This window comes from Peromyscus californicus, unplaced genomic scaffold (assembly GCF_007827085.1).
Source record: "Peromyscus californicus insignis strain IS unplaced genomic scaffold, ASM782708v3 Scaffold_11__1_contigs__length_118956290, whole genome shotgun sequence".
In the NCBI taxonomy this organism is placed as follows: domain Eukaryota; kingdom Metazoa; phylum Chordata; class Mammalia; order Rodentia; family Cricetidae; genus Peromyscus; species Peromyscus californicus.
The window spans coordinates 105,420,428-105,433,834 of record NW_026294402.1 but is presented as its reverse complement, the minus strand read 5'-3'; the positions used below and the strand labels follow the sequence as shown (position 1 = coordinate 105,433,834).

At 41.3% G+C, this 13,407-nt stretch overlaps 1 protein-coding gene across 11 annotated transcripts in view; it reads right to left on the bottom strand.

Moving 5' to 3' along the window:
- The window catches only part of Lrrfip2 (LRR binding FLII interacting protein 2), a 107,106-nt gene extending 94,067 nt beyond the window's left edge, over window positions 1–13,039 (bottom strand). For 2 of the 11 annotated variants that reach the window (XM_052722354.1, XM_052722358.1), the window contains exons 1-2: window positions 12,784–13,031; window positions 11,395–11,466 (exon numbers count right to left, since the gene is read on the bottom strand). The gene's annotated coding sequence lies outside the window, so the exon portion shown is untranslated. Of the gene's footprint in view, window positions 1–11,394; window positions 11,467–12,783 lie in introns of all 11 variants that reach the window. The other 9 variants (XM_052722351.1, XM_052722352.1, XM_052722355.1 and 6 more) reach the window with 6 other exon arrangements.
- Window positions 13,040–13,407: the final 368 nt, after the last annotated feature.

Below are 13,407 nucleotides of genomic sequence, written 5' to 3'. Positions count from 1 at the left end.
AGGAGTTCTGGAAGCAAGAAGATAAATTCATGAAGCAAAATCACAGACAACCCACAATCAAGCCAAATTCTTCTCAAACTTGACTATGAAAGACATTCCAGATATGTAAGGGCTCAAAACTTCACCTATTTCAGGGCTGGAAAGATGGCTCGGAGGTTAAGAGCACTGGCTGCTCTTCCAGAGGTCCTGAGTTCAATTCCCAGCCACCAGATCCCAGAAGAGGGATCTGATGCCCTCTTTTGGCATGCAGAGTATGCATACATGCAGAGCACTCACATATACATACTTGCAGAGCACTCATACACAGAATATAAATTTGTAAAGTGATTTTTTAAAAAACTTCACCTATTTTACAAGCTTTTTCAATAAGCTATCAAAATGTTTCATTAAATCAAAGAGGACAATTAAAAGACCTAAGCATATGAGAAATAAATGTAACACACACACACACACACACACACAAAAAAAAAAAAAAAAAAAAAAAAAAAAAAAAAAATTAGGGGTCATTAGTGGGATGATGGCTCTTCCAGAAAAAAAAAATACAAATTGGAGCCATATAATTCAAAAAACGTAACAGGACCACTGTCACTACTAGACTCCCAGTCTTTGGGATGTCCCTTTAACCTAAATCTTTCGTAGGTTTCATCCAAATTCAGTCTGCCTTGACCCCATGTTGAGTTGTGGTCCCTTCCTCTGATGCCTAGATAGGTTGACCTACTTCACAACAGGGTGTTTGACTTTAACTATCCCCGAGAACCAGAATATGATGTGCTCAGAGGCAAAAAGCATACAAAGCAGTCTGCTTCCCTAACCACATTTTTCCAAGTTTTTACTAATACCTTGTAAACATTTCAGCTACAATAGACGGCTTGATTATTATGAGCCATGTCTTTCTCAGAACTCATGAACAAGTTTTCCCAAAACTATACCCATGAAGGGCTTGAGGAAGACTCTTCCAATTTTCCACTCTTGGGAGCCTTCATCTAGTTAGCAGTGGGCAAAATGGATTTTCCTTCCATAGCTACTCAGTTTTCCAAAGCCAAACAATATACCACTCAAAGAGACACACTGTGGCAAAGACTGGCTTAACCATTCGCCAGGCTGTTCCCCTTTTCTGCCTGGACCCCAGAGTTATGTTATGTTCTCATCCTTCCGGGAGCTAAGTACAGTCATTTCACTGCATTCTATCAATGCAGTATGAGCAAGAGCACAGGGTCCAGGTGCGCATCAAACTTTCTGAAATCTACCACACTCCCTCTCTTTATCCTGGCATCTGCCAGTCAGATGCAAAGCACTAGTGAGGCCCTCCAAGGCCCTAGGGATAGAAAAGTCCCTAGATATAAAGCTAAAATTCCTCAGTAATTGAGGAATAGGCTAATTCTTGAACTGATTCCAAACTTACAGCAGACAAGGATATAAATGTGAGGGAAAAAGAAGCTTTGACTGCATTAAGTCACTGAGACCTAGGGATTGTTAAAGTGGTTAACATAAGTCATGGATGTCACACGTGGCAGGACACTTACCTGACATGCAAAAAAGCCCAAGGGTCAATCCTCAGCACCACAAAAAGCAATTAATCTGTTCTAAAACACAGAGCAGGTGGCACAAGCTTCCAGTTTTTCAAAATTAAACTGCATATTGAGTAGGAATGCATACAAGAGTGAAGGAAACCACAGTAACTGGGGAGCAGTGGCCCCCAAGAGAGCTACTGATGAGTAATTATGACTGTGACCAGGTGGAGAACAGTAGATACCAGGGGAGGAAATCCTGAGGGACCATCCCAGATAACCGGCATGTGTAGTTTCCTAGCCTAGAAGTGAGAATATTGATGCTCATTTTATTATTTAACAATTTTTGTTTCATTATTTTTCTATATTCTATAAACTAGTTGCTACTTATGTTACATGTTAATAAATATAGGAAATTCTGGAAAAAATGAAAAACTGTTGGAGCATGTGAGTAGAAGCAACAGATAAACAGAAAAATTATGCAAATTTTTAATAAAAAAATTTAGAAAGCATCAAAATATAATATGCAGCTGAGTAATAAACAGTATCTAATTATAATGAAAACATCAATTACTGACTTCAAAATTAAAATGTTACAAAGAGGTAAGGTAGAACGGAAAGAAGAAATGAAAGCCAGGAATGGTGGTTCATGCCTTATATTCCCAGCACATGGGAGGCTGAATCAAGAGGATCACCACGGTTAGAGGCCAGTGCAGGCAACATAGTAAATTCAAGACAGCACAAATTACAGTCAAACCCTATCTCTAAAAAAAATTTGTATTACAAAATCACAACAAAACTAACAGCAATTCTAAAAAGTAACATTTAAAAGTATACATTTCTTTAAACAAAGGGGGTATATACAATGTGTTGTTTTTGTAACCAGCTATAGCAAACAAATTCTTCAGTGGCTCCCTGCCCTGAATCTCCTCTCTAGCGGTCACCATGGTGTAAATATCACTGATAGGTGGGACCTAAGATTCACTTCTAACCCACGGAATGCGGCAGAGGTCATAGGATGGCACACCTGTGACTGCATTCCGTCCGGTGTGAAGACTGTGGTGCCAGCTGACTTGCTTCATGGCTTCCCTGTGGTGGCCTGACGGAATGCAGGAACTATAAACAACCGCAGGCTGCCCCAGGAGCTGCGGACAACAGCCTGTAGCTAGTGCTCTCTAGCTGAGGAAGAAGCCTCAACGCTAAACCACAAGAAAATCAATTCTGGCAACAACCTACATGAATTTGGAAGTGGATTTTCTCCAAGGTAAGTCTCCAGGTGAGACTCAGCCGAGTCAACACCCTCAGTACAGCCTCAACATGCTGCAGAGAAGCCAGCTCAACCCACTCCACTGCTCCACCTCTGACTCCTGACACACAGAAACAGAGATCAAATATAGGCTGTTTAAAGCTACTAAGTTTGTGTAATTGCACACAGTAGTTCTGACCTTTAAAACTTGGAACAGAAAAACTAAGCAAAGTAAGAGAATACAAAAACTAATACAAACACAAAGTAGGGAGGGGGGGTTCCCCTGGAGAAAAGAGGGAGGGAGGGAGGAGACAGGGAGGAAGGGAAAGAGACATATTTCTATACACCAACAATCTAAAAGGGAAATTCAGAAAACAATTCCATTGATGATAGCATTAAAAATAATAAAATACTTAGGAATAAACTTAACCAAGGAAGCAAAGTCTATACATTGAAAATACTGCCAAAAGAAATCAGGGAAACATAAATTAATTGAAAGACACCATCCACACCATCGCAGATTAAAAGACAGCACTATTAAAACAGCAAAATTGGTAAAACAATCTACAAACTCAATGCAATTCTATCAAAAGCTCAACATGCTGGTTAATTTTAACTGACAATTTGACATACCTGGGAAGATAGTCTTAACTGAGTAACTGCCTAGTTTGGGTTGGCCTGTGGCCTGTCTGTAAGAGATTATCTTAAGACTCAATCTACTGCTGAGGCTGGGCCCTGAACTCTATTAAGAGTGAAGAAGCTATCAAGCAGGTCAGCAACATGGATGTACTCATTTCTCTCTGCTCTTAACTGTGGGTGGAATGTGGGCTGTAAATTCCTTGACTTCCCCACATAATGGATTGTGATCTCGAATTTTAGGCCAAGTGAATCCTTTCCCCTCAACCTTTCTTGATTTAAAATTTTATTACAAAACTACAGTAATTAAAATGGTATGTTACTGGCATAAAGCAGACCTACCTATATATAAATCTCTATGTGCATGATCAGATGATTGCCAACAGACCATCCAAAAGAGAATAAATCATCTTTCCAATAAACGGTGGTACTGGTAAATTCACACTTGGATAAAGTCAGACCCTTTAGATTACACTATATACAAAAGTTAACTCATGGGCTGGTGAGACAGCTTGGTTGTCCAAGGCTGTCTCACAACCAAAACATAAAAAGTTAACATAGGATGCATCAAAGCCTAAATATATGAACTATTAATCTTTTCAAAGAAAACACACAGGAAAATCATCATGACATGGGATTTAACATTTCTTGTTAAATTTGACAAAATTAAAGGCAATAAAAGGAATAGACAAACTAGATTTCACCGAATTTCAATTTCTGTGCATCAAAGCACACTATCATATCAACAAAGTAAAAAAGCAATCTACAGGAGAAAACATTTGTAAATAAAGGGTTGGTATCTGGGATATATAAAGAACTAAAACTCAATAACAACAACAAATTCAAGGTCAGTAAGATGGCTCCGCAGGTGATGGTATTTGCCACCAAGCCTGATGACCTGAGTTTGATTCTAAAAACCCAAGTAAACATGGGAGGAGAGAACCTCCACAAAGTTGTCTTCTAACCTCCACATGAATGCTGTGAGCACATGTACATGCACCCAGATACATACCCCTACCCTGTGTCTGTGTCTGTGTCTGTGTGTGTGTGTGTGTGTGTGTGTGTGTATACTAAATAAATAAATACTAATATAATTAATTGTTTAAAAGATGTGGGACTAGAGATATGATTTAGTGGTTAAGAGCATTGGCTGCTCTTCCAGAGAACATAAGTTTGATTGGCAGCTCACATGGCAGCTCACAACCATCTTAACTCCAGCTCAAAAGGGCTCTGATGTCATCTGGCCTCCCTCCAAGAGCACTTACTGCATACACATGGTGCACAGACATACCTGAGGCAAAACACCTATACACATAAAATAATTTTTAATTAAGAGATGGGCCAGGTATAGTGTATGGTGGCACACAACTTTAATCTCAGCAGTGAAGAGGCAAAAGCAAGGCCAGTATGTTCTACAAAGACAGAAGTAGCCTATAAGTGGATAAAAAGATACTCAGCATCATTAGTAACTAGGAGAATACAAATCAAAATCACAATGAGATATACTTCACAAACTGATTAAGATGGCTTTCATGAAAGCTGGCTATGGTGGTGCACGATTTTAATCCCAGCACTCAGGAGGAAGAGGCAGGTGGATCTCTGTGAGTTCAAGGCCAGTCTGGTCTACAAATGAGTTCCAGGACAGCCAGAGCTGTTACACAGAGAAATTCTGTCAAAAAAACAAACAAAGCCGGGGGGGCGGCGGCGGCGGCGGCGGCGGCGGCGGCGGCGGCGGCGGCGGCAGCAGCGGCAGCGGCGGCGCACACCTTTAATCCCAGCACTCGGGAGGCAGAGCCAGGCGGATCTCTGTGAGTTCGAGGCCAGCCTGGGCTATAGAGTGAGTTCCAGGACAGGCGCAACACTACACAGAGAAACCCTGTCTCGAAAAACCAAAAAAAAAAAAAAAAAAAAAAGAAAGAAAGAAAAAAGAAAAAGAAAAAAATATGGCTTTTATGACCAAAAAAAAAAAAATTTAAAGAAAAGAGAAAATAACAAGTGTTGGTAGACGGAATGTAAAAATGGTACAGCCTCTGTGGAAAACAGCATGGTGATTCTTCAAATATTTAGACATAAAATTATAATTCAGCAGCTCCCTTTCAGGGTATATACACTAAATAACAACTGGGGACCTGAATGCATAGTCATATACCCATGTCCTTGGCAGTATTGTTCACAATAACACAAGGTGGGAGACTTACATGGCAATCAACAGAAGTCAAACATACATGCTTCAACATGAACGACTTTGATGGCATTATGCTATATGAAATAAGCCAGAAATATGTGAGGTAGCTAGAGCAGAGTAGTTAAATCACAGAGCCAAAAGTATCAAAGTGGCTGCCAAGGGTTAGAGGAAGTGAGTAGTACGGTCTGATGGGTAGTTTTCAGTTCAAGATGATGAAAAAGTTCTGGAGATAGTTGTTTGGATGGCTGCACCACAATTTGAATGTACTGTAATGCCACGAAATTGTGGAATTACACATGGTTTAAGGGGTTAGGGTGGAAATGGGTGGCAAAGGGTTTGAGTAGCATGTGCAAGGCCCTGGACCCAGTCCTCAGCACTCAAAAAATGAGGTGGAAGAGACTTAAATTTTACACTGTATACATTTTTCACAATGAAAAGAATGGAAAAACTCAATATGGTAATGTTATTTAAGTTTTACCACAATCAAAAAAATAAATCGGAATGGATTGCAAGGGATGAATTTGTCAAGACAAGGAGACAATGACCTCATTTCCTTGATTGTCCACATAAATAAAGCATTATCCATAACATGGGAAAAAAAATCATTTGAAACGGAAATATTTGTCTATCTTTAACCCTATAAGCATTGAATCACTCAGCTGGAGTACTTAATTTAAAAAATAGTAACAACATGTGTTTGCTAAGTTTATTCAATTTTATTCAACATAGATTGTTTAAACCATTTAACAGGAAAATAAGTATCCTAACATCCTATTGTCTGTAGACAGTATACTTTAATTCCTAGCTGTCAAAATGTTTCTGTTTGAAAGTGGGACTATGAAAGAATAACAAACTGCTTGCAAATATCTTAAAAATTAAATGTTTCAAAAGCACTAAATATATCAATTACATCAAAACTAGTTATGTGATGCTCATACGAAGAAACCCTAAGGTATATACAAGGTTCAAAGTGAAGACGACGACGACGGGGAAAGTGAACTGTGATCTGTTCGTGGTGGGGTACAGAGAGGTGGCAGTTCACTTCTCAGAAAATAAAAACACCTTGATGTAGCAGGAATCTTAAAAGTTCTTATTAATAAAATCAAACCTGAGGCCAGGTATTGGGGTGAACACTAGAAGATCAGAGAGAAAGAACAGGCCACAGCCACCTCACCTCGCCAGTTCCTCAGCTGATCCTGTTTCCTCAGACTGGAAGCCTCTGAGTCCTCATCCAAAATGAATCTCAGCTGAACTGCTGCTAGAAGCCTGAAAGCTTAACCAGCCAAAAGCTTAACCAGGCCAAATGCTTAACCAGCCAAATGCTGCTAGTCCCTGGTCCTCACGCCTTATACATCTTTCTGCCTTCTACCATCACTCCCTGGGATTAAAGGCATGAGTCACCATGCTTGGCTGTATCCTTGAACAGATGGATTTCTGCCTCTGGAATGCTAGGATTAAAGGCGTGTGCTACCACTGCCTATCCTCTATGTTTAATATTGTGGCTGTTCTGTCTCTGACCCCAGATAAGTTTATTAGGGTGCACAATATTTTGGGGAACACAATACCACCTCACCTTGATATGCAATCTAAGGTTTCTCCTGATCTTTTACCATTCTCAGCTCATCCTGTGTTTTATTTTTCATTTTGCTTTACTGTTCTAGGGGAGAAAGCCTGAAAGTAGGGAGAGATGATAGGAATAAACTAACTAACAGAAGAAAAAGAAACTATCGTTCATTTTGCTCTCCTTACATTGAACCCGAAGGGCATCATCATGAAATGCTAATGACACCACAACTAAATTCCTGATGTAACAATCTAATCTAATGTAAGTGACCAGGAAACTATCGATAAATTATATCTGCAAGCTGAATCCTTCAGAAACCCTTGACTGTAATACAGCTTCAGCAGTGAAATACAGAGACATGAACCTTGGTCCCAGGGTGTAACAGTAAGTTGTTCAACAGCTTTCTAGTCAAAGAAGTGAGGTCACCTAAAGAACTTTAAACCTAAGTGCTCACTAAACAGACAACGCCAAGGTTTTCATGCTGCACTACACAGCACAAGGAGATAACTATGTAGTCTGCTGAAAACCAAGAGTTTAAAGATACAACTTCAGGACCAGGAGAAGGCTCACTGGGTAAAGGCACTTGCTTGCCCCAAATGTCACAACCAGAATTTGATCCCCAGGAGCCATATGTTGGGACACCCAACTCTTTCAAATTGTCCTCTAACTTACATACCCACACCCACACGCATACAAAATAAATAAAATGGAAAAATATTAAATAAAAGATACAATTTTACAACAGTTTCTTGAGAAAAATAGAATAAGAAACTAATTTAGCTGTGTGAACACCAAAAACTCCTGTAAAACAGTCGTTATTCCAAGATCCCAGTGGCAAATGTGAAGGACTCTGAATTGGACCATTTCAACTATATGACCTCCCTATACCCCTAACAATGCGCGCGCGCGCGCGCGCGCGCGCGCGCACACACACACACACACACACACACACACACACACACACAATCATTTTGACTGATTCTTGGCAAGTGCTCCCAGAACCAGATTATAAAACATTAAGCTGGGACAATCCTATGTTCCCCCTCATGCACATTATTCTAAAAAATTCCTCTTTAGTTCTCTGCAATCAAACTCTTTCCAAAAATAAGTAAATAAATAAATAACAGAAAACACCTGGATGCTAGGATATGTAATATACACGCTCAGCAGATTTTCACCCCAAAACGTGGCCTCACTCTTCTGGAGGCAAATGATCTTCATAACCCCCTCTTCTGCAGTTACCACTTTCCTTAAACCGCAGGCCTTCCTGACTTGCAGCAGGGCCAGGCCAGATTACGGTTATGTGGTAGATCTGTCAGGCAAGTTTTGACAGAGCCTCAAAATAGACCCTGGACACCATCCAGGGAAAGTGCCACTCAGGAGTTCCAGCTTCACCACACTTGAGCCTCTCGGTAGTTATTTCTCTCTGGTCTCTCATTTCAAAAGGACAAAGGCTCCTGGACCTCACCCTGGGCATGAGTCACCTACAGAACTCCAGATTTAAAGCTTGAAACTCCCTTAGTCTGAGCACCAACTCTGCAGAATAAAGTCTAAATCTATACCTACTTCCTGCTCTGACAAAGGAATCCACCAACAGTGCTCTGGATTGCAAAGGAATTTCTAGCTCTCGGGATCCATCATGTATTCTACTTTAAACAGACAAACTAGGATGTGGAAGATGAAGAAATGGTGGGTCATTTCTTTCTCCTATGACTAATATCAGTTAACTTTAGCAGAGCAAAAACATAAACTATATAAAAGTTGTTTTTTATTTTTTGTTGTTTTCTGTATGTAGCCCTAGCAGGCCTAGACCTGGCTATATAGACTTCACAGAGATCTGCCTCTGCCTCCCAAGTGCTGGGATTAAAGGTGTGTACCACCACACCCAGCTATATAAAAGTTTTTAATTAACAGAAAACATAAACTCTGAAACAAGCCTATAAGGTACAGCCATTTTACCAAATATAAGTGGTTTGTGTTTGTCAGCACCAGACTTCAACTATGGTATTTTGACATTTACCAGTTCAAATTAATCATATTCCAAATTATCTTAAGTTGACTTATAAAACACATTTGCAATTTTATTTGAGACAAGGTCTTATTACATGCTGCATAGACCATGGTAGTCTCAAACTCTCAATCACCTGGCTTAGCCTCCCAAATGCTAACAACAGATGCATGATATGAACCCAGTTCACAATAAAGTAATTTTTAATTCTTCCTCCTCTTGTGGCTGAGAAAACATTAGCTTCTATTATAAAATAAAGTTTAGTATAAAATGAATTTCTCATGTTCACAACCTGAGTATCAACCTCACAGTCATATATTCAAAACTACATTCCAGATATATTTATAAACTGCCAAATACTTGTTTAAAAGTTTTTCTTACAGCACTGTTTATAGAAGAACAAAAATGATCTAATGTTTACTAATAGGGAATTAGTAAACCTATAGAAAATTAATAAATCCAGTCTTTTTACAGTAAAATGAGATTGGAGTAGGTGCTTATACAGAAAAAATATCTCAGATACAATACAGGTAAACGACACTTGTAAACACATGCAACTGTGTATGTACCTGAGAATTTAGAGGAGGAAACAAACAAAAAGCCCATTAACCATGGTAGCTTGGACAGGAGATAGGTGTATGGGAAGTCAAAAGTTTGTGACAGATTCTTTTACATGTTTTATCAATCTTTGAAAGGTCTACAGATGTCACTGAGCCCACACCACCAGCATTTCTTTCTCTGTATGTCACTGTCCCCCTTTCCACCGTCTCTGTTTTTACCTATTTCTTTCCCTACCCCTAGACTAAAACAAGAGCACATGCAGGTTGCAAGTCTCAGTGACTGTCCAAGAAAGAGCATTCTCTCTTAGCTCCCCATGCCAACCACAGAATAAGCAAATAACTGAACAAACAAAAACATATAGCACATAAGCTGAGTTTTATATTTTATGGTTTTAGTCTAAAATATAATTGTTTTTAAGTCTAGACTAATTTACTGTTGACCAAAAGTTTGAAAGGTTAAAGTGCAAAGTGCAATGTCAGTCACTCATTTCCAAGATAGTCCTCCTATCTATTAGCTTTCAGGGGGAAAATGGAGAAAAGGACTAAGACAGTTTATTCACAGAGAAAAGTCTGCTCTATTCCTTTCCTTCTAAGGTTTTAAAAGCTGAGCTTTGAATGATGATCAGAGTATCCTTTATCTGCAAGCTGGATAAGGTAGCATGTCTTCCCAGGTAAGGGATAAGTCCATTCGCTCTCCAGAGAGAAAACAACTGTCTAAAAGGAAGAGACTACAAGCCACATTGTTTTATAGGGACAATAGATAACACTCCTTGAAAAAGGACAGAAGAATTTCATTTCCTTTTAAACAACCCTCACCAATGCTCGCACCATGCATAAGAAGTATCACCCCACCTCATCATCATATCATCAATTCTGCTCCTTCTCACTCTAGGAACAGGCTAGCAATTCACAAAGACCTTTTTGCAAGAAATCACTCCCTCCTTCTTCCTAAATTAATGAAAAAAATTTTCTGTATTGTAAAAGAGCGATACCTTGCCAAATATATTTTCTCTTTTCCCTTTATTATGGAGATGCTTTAATCCTAACCTAAAAAGAGTTCCCTTATGTATTTATGCATCAAGACTGTTCCCGATGAAGGCTTTCACAAGGGATTTTCCAAAGGGAAATCTCTGTTTACAAGGAACAGAAACTCTTAAGTCATCATCCTATCAGCTGGACAAAAATAAAAAGCAACATGAGGGAACACTCTGAATATAAGAATGGATACCCAAAGTGAAAAAGATGCCAAAATGTAGCCAAAGAACTAAAGGAATGTCTGTCTTAAGGCACAACAATAAAGTAAACTTGATATTACTTCCCAGTTGATCAACAGGACTTCTAACTGCCAATCAAAGCAAAATAGGCAGGTCTCTAAAAACAAAAACAAAACAAAAAGGGTAAACAAGGTCATCACTATCAAGAACTATAGGAATCAAAGTTATTTTGCATATCATTTTGAAAGACTAAAATGATCAAATCACACTGCTGCAATAAAGTTACTTCTAATTTGAAATTAGTCAATTCTAAAAATAAACCAAAACTTCAATACACAATTCCTTCCAGAACAGAACAGAAGTTAGTATCGTCTCATTCAACATTTTTCAGGATAGAATGCCAAGTGCTACAGCTTCCCACTCAAAAAGCTATTTTATATAGAACAGACTCTTCCACAGTACTTTTTCCGTACCTTAGTGTTGGTAGCTCTCCTTCCCACTGACATTTATTTGGCATCTAAACCCCTTCATTTGTCTTCCCACATCTGGTTAAAAAAAAAGGGGGAGGGGGTTAAATTGCAGCAGTCCATTTAGTAACTAACAAAGAATTATAAATCAAAACATTCTGCAAGTTTTGAAGTTTTATTTCCATACTGTAGTGCATGACAATAACCACAGAGCAACAAACAGAACCAAACATTATACATCCCTTGCTATAAAAGGAGTAAAAATTATCTAATTAAATGAGGAGAAACAAACTTGGCTTTCCACTATTTCAATGTGAAGATCTGTATCAATGATTCACACATTGAGTGTGACCTAACTTCCTACATGAATCACACTTTCCGAAATTCTTGTTCGGTATGAGTGTATTAAATACGAGGTCATCGTCTCTTTGTAGTTGTTAAACAGAGCATGATGTTGGTTAAATCGGGCTAACTCTGCAAGACATTCAAGACATGGTAAACTTGGCCAACTAACTCTCCCTGCAACATTATGCATTCTCCAGTAATTGCAGCTTTTCACACCTACTCCTGGAGCACACACTGGGGGGTGGGGGGCAAACGTCAAACACTGATTAAGAATGTATCCATCCAAACCCTGCACTCCATCTCCTCGTTCCCTTACTGCATCTCTTCCCATTGTGATAACACAACACAAATAGCAGTCACTCTGTTATCCTTACACAGTTTTGAGTCAACCTACTGTACAAAAACTGTGTGGCAAAAATGCTGAGTCACTAAATGGAAAAATAAAAAAGAGCTACAAATAATGGAAGTTTAGGATGCCCTTTAGCCGTGTTCCAGCATTTTGTTTGTACGTCTCGGGGTGGGAAAAAAAAACACATAAAGCAAACATTTGAACTTTTCTCCTTTGGGTTTTCTTATGTCCCCTGCTTCCTGCTGGATATCCACAGCAAAGGCAAATCAGGCCTGACAGGAACTATGGAACTCCACTCCACAATGTGGGTGTAAATAACGCCCCGTATTAGTCAAGCATTAACCCTGACCGTCCTGCCCTGAGCCTGTTAAGCCCGCGCTTCAATTCAGATCAAGAAGGAAGCAAGAGAAGGGGGGAATCTCATTAAAAAAAGAAGCTACGCCCTCCACCGGCTTGACACCGTTCCCGCGGCGGCTCCTCCCGGGACAGACTGAGGACAGAGTCTGAGGGAGTGTGGCGCTGGGAGCAACCGGAGCTGGGGTACCCAGCTGTCCTAAGTGATGCCCGGTCCAAGGGGCGTAACCCCTTCTTCCCTCGCGGGGGGCCGGAGAAGCGGGAGCCGGCGACCCGCTAGGCGACCCCAGTCCGGAGCCGCCCCGGGGCAGCTCCTCGGGACAGCCGGGCCCGTCGCCTGCTCTTACCTGCGTGTGGAGCGGGCTGAGGCTGCGGCGCCGCCCGGAAGGGCCGGAGCGGCCGCCCGGGAGCGGGGAAGGGGCGCGGCGGCCACACTCTGTCCCGACACCGTCCACCGCGCGGGCCGCAGGGAGGCAGAAGAAGGGCTCCTCGCGCCGCGGCCGGTCGTGCAGTCACACTCAGGGTGCCCTTCGCGCCGCGGCCGGGACGGCGACCGAGACCCGGGATGAGCCGCAGCCCGAGCGGCGGCTGCAGCAGCGGCGGCGGCGGCGGGGCAGAGGGGCGGGGCCACCGGCCGGCGACCCGCTCACCCGGAAGTAGTTGTGGCGGGCGGCGGGTGGACGGGCGCGCGCCACACATAGGCTTACTGCCTGGACCGCGGAGCGCCGGGGTCGCATCAGATGATGGAGCGGGTGGCAGGGAAGGCGACTCGCTCTCGCTCAGGCCGGGCGTGGTCCCGAGAGTTGGTACCGGAGCCCCTCGAGGCCGTACTTACCGTAGTTTTGGTCTCTACGCGGTCTGGCGGGAGGGCTTGGGGTAAGTGAGACACCTGGCGCGCCGACTGTAGAAAAGGACGTGGAGGGTGGGTGTGGCTGAACGAGATGAAAATACCTGATTTTAAATAAACTCCC